At 39.3% G+C, this 4032-nt stretch overlaps 1 long non-coding RNA gene across 2 annotated transcripts; it reads left to right on the top strand.

Annotated features, from left to right (window-relative positions):
* The first annotated feature begins 871 nt into the window (after nucleotides 1-871).
* On the top strand, nucleotides 872-3548 carry LOC125543778. Of its 2 annotated transcripts, XR_007298758.1 has the most exons (3): nucleotides 872-2010; nucleotides 2444-2760; nucleotides 3367-3548. It is a non-coding gene; the product is annotated as an uncharacterized LOC125543778 (long non-coding RNA). The 2 variants fall into 2 exon arrangements; XR_007298757.1 differs by having other exon boundaries at nucleotides 872-2760.
* The last annotated feature ends 484 nt before the right edge of the window (nucleotides 3549-4032 follow it).

Genomic DNA, 4032 nt, shown 5'->3' on the forward strand with positions numbered 1-4032 from the left:
CAGAAGATGCGGGCACACACCGGCAACCTAGGAAACTAGTGGGACCTCATGGACCGCTACCTCCAGGTTCGTCCCCTCCTCCTCATGCTCCACCTGAATCGTGATGGGGAATGTGTTGTCTGATGCGGGTGAATTTGGTTAGATTCTCGAGCTGGAGGAGGCCATCTCGTGGATGATGGCCATCCATGTCACCGGAACAAAGGGAAGGTGAATCACGAGATAACATGTAATAACTCTCTGCAATTACAATACCAGATATTGTGACCCTTACATTTCTACTATACTGTTCGTCAGTAATAGGGCATTCTAATTTGGTTCTGACATCTAAGAAACTATGGTGCAACAATGAAGTTTTACCAAATCAATAGTTTAGTGCTATTTGGCACTAACATGCAGTGTAACAAGTTAGAGAGTTCCCCAATCTCTTCTTTGGCTGATTTGCCACTGTGTAGTTGGTTCCAGGGATTCGAGAAGATGAACTAATACCAAGAACCATGCCGCCGGATGATTCCGGAAGAGATGGTCCTGATAGTCGAGGTATTCGAGCCTTCCATGTTAACTGTGCTTGGTTATTACATAACCTCCACCATATGCAATTGATTATTACATGACCATCACCATGTTGTTAACTATGCTTGGTTCAAACATTCAGATTTTAGTTAAGTATTTTCTCTGGAAAGCATGCAAAATAAATATATCAATTTTGTTATCTGGACCTTTAATGGCCTTCCTTATCCATGCATTTTCTCTTCCGTTCAGTTGTAATTATTTTACCATTTTCTTCTTGAAACAGATAAACAGTGCATTGGTGAACTTGTTACTATAGGATTTCCACATTCATTCTATCCCATTACTCATTTGCTTTGTAAGTTCCTACCATATGGTTTATGTTGATTTACTCTACTCATAATCATAATTCACTCGCCACTGTCGCCGCCACTTTGAGGCTTTAGCCACCAAGCTGCATCCTTTCCCATGAGGCTTAATTTAGTACATGCTTCTCTGAATTTCTATGAGATTAATTCAGTATATGTTTCTCTGAATGTTATCCTGCCAATCGTTAGTTGTTTGATGATAAGCTTGTCGATTTCTAGTTACATTATATTACTCAAGTTTGAAGGTTCTGAAGTATGTGCTTTGAACTACTATGTGTGTCCACTCCATAAAGAAGAAATGGTACTCTTTATTTTATTTTATTTTATTTTAAATACATGAAAATTATTATTTCCAAATGTTTACATCATTGCTGTAGGGCTGGACAGCTCTGAACCCCATATTTCAGGGTCACTATGGTTGGTGATAAACGATTTTAGGAGCATCAAAGTTTGTCCTACAATATCTCTATATGGTATCCAGCTTAGCAATTTTTCATATTTTAGATAAAATGGAATTGAGCTTCAGTTAGTACTTAGAGAATTCACTAAAAGTAGTGATAGGATTTATAATCGACTTAAATGAGATTTTCCGTTTTACGCTCTTCAATTCATATTTCATATATATGGAGCCGCTCGCCGCGGGAGCTGCGGGTCGCCGCTCGAGCCAGAGCCGCCCGGCCCGCAACACCTCCACGGGGTTGAGATCGTATGGTGATGTACTGGTGGCCCTGGAGACATACAAGATCGATGAGATAACATGTCGTTCATGTTTCAGTACGACAATTCGATTGATCTAGGCTATGACTATGTTCAATAGTCGTGAATCTGGTAATATCATATGCATGCATATGTGTTAACTGTTTTTGTTGGGTATCTTCAAAGATGCTCAGAACATCCATACATGTGTACGATGACTATGCCGCAGAGGACGATGAGCATGAGGAGAAGCTGAAGAAGGAAACGCTTGTGTTGTTCTTCTTAGCTACTTGCATGAGCTCTCGCCTTTTTGATTCGTAGAATGATGAACTGACCACGATGATCTCACGCTGCTTTGATTTGTAGATTGCTGACTTCCCCACATATTATGGTTCGTCGGTTGCTGAATCAACCTTTTTGTTGCTTGCGCCTTAATTCGGTAATCCATCTACTAGCCTTTTGTTGAACAACACAAGTGAAATGTATGCAACTACACAATTTATTTTAGATTCGAAAGGCACTTAAGAGTTAAGACACTAGCTATAAGCCTACCAACAAGGGGAATGTCTATGTGTCTGTGTGCAGTGTCCTTCTAATCGGTGGGGGTTATAAAGTGTATGTGGGCACTTAATTAAGCATAATCCCATTGTGGAGAGGAGGAACCGGGTTTACCTCCAATGAAGAGAAGCACTATTAGCTAATTTTGCCTCTTTATCAAGTGGGTTATTGTATTGGAAGCCACCAATGCTTATTGTGGTGTCATATACCAAAATTTCTTTGTAGTTCATCAGTTCAGTCTAATCTTGCAGAAAAAAAAACAAATAAAGTGCATAGAAATATTGCATTTGATAGAATTTATATGATGTTTCAAGGAACCGCATGCTGCACTCTATGTTGTCATGTTGAATGGAAGCAACAACGGCACCGAGGAAACATGAGTTTATCGTTCAAAAGAGGTCTCTGAAATTTTAGAGGGTTGTGGTATATGAATCATTGCTGGATAAGGAAAGGAGTGGGGGAGGATCTGCAGGGAGTGTATTGTAGAACTTTACTGATGTAGGCATTGATTTTCATTTGCAAGATTCTGTATTGTTCTTTACCCATCTGCTCCTGGAATTGTGTACTAATTATGATTTGTTGAAGTTTCATGCAGACATTGTACGATGGATTTATATGGCTGCCTGACTAGGTAAAAGAGCTATATATATTAGCATTTCTAATTCTGATAATCTATTTCTTATGTACCTATGAAACCTTAACGTTAATTCACAAAGCTCGATGTTGCAAGAAAAACAAAAGGCAACATAGCTACGAGAAGATAACATATATCTTGTTTTACTTTGTTGTAATTTGTGTGCTAACTTGGTCAGAGTTTTCCTATTTTGTAGTTTATGAATTTTTTGTCATGTTGTAGCCAAGATTTTCAAAATGTTCATCAAATTTTGGTTTATATTTATGCCTAATATAAGAACTCTATTTTCCCTGTTCATCCAACATTGCCATTTTGATTGCAGTTCTTTCCTACACATACAGCTGAAACTTACAATTTGAACCCTTGGCGATGCAAGAGATTAAGGATTAAACTGATGGCATCTAAAAAATTAGTGTGAACCGTAAAAATATCTAAAAAACGGACTCTGAATGTCCTGTGAAAAGTGATTGACTCTGATAAACATTGATAATGGCATTTTGATCTAAAAAGTGGGCAGGCGATTTGCTAATTAACTAACTCTAAACGTCCCATAAAAAATAACTCCAAACGTCCAACTTATATTATGTTGGTGCTTAATACTAGGATGTTGGTTCCTGCATACGAGCTGATGTTCGGGAAGCCATCCCTCCACAGACTCTTTGAGGGCTACTTCGATCAAGCTGGGAGGGTGAACGCAAGGGGTCATGTTGAAGATGCTGCAAGATCCTCATGTTAATTTGATCACAACTATAGGAGACGCCATGTGGGTGTATTTTCTTCTCACATTCTTACATATTTATTTCTTTTTATAGGAAAATGTGAAACCAACAACTAATGATGAACACATTCGTTCACCTATTTACATTGGCATTTTTTGCCACTGGGACACTTTTATTGTCATGCATGATTTTTTTGTGAGACTATTCATGCATTTTCGAGCTTCTATAAAGATGAGTACTACGAACCCTTGCTTGTTCTCTCAGACTAGGCCTACCGCAAGCTTACCTCAACTGATTTCGGTGGCCCAAAGCGGCACTAGCTCGGAAACAACATCAACAAGCTCATGGAGACTTGGTTGGTGGTGAGGCGCCTAGGCGATCTTGTGGATGGCTTTGAAATTCAATGGCATAGAAAGTGTAGAGGGAGAGGCGTGAGCAGTGGTGGTGTGCCTCATTTGTGGCTAACAGATGGCATGCGAGAGGAGAAGCGGGCGTTTGTCTATTTTGGGAATTACAAGGATAGCACAATATCCAGGGTATTGTTGGATGT

Source organism: Triticum urartu, chromosome 3 (assembly GCF_003073215.2).
Source record: "Triticum urartu cultivar G1812 chromosome 3, Tu2.1, whole genome shotgun sequence".
Lineage (NCBI taxonomy): Eukaryota > Viridiplantae > Streptophyta > Magnoliopsida > Poales > Poaceae > Triticum > Triticum urartu.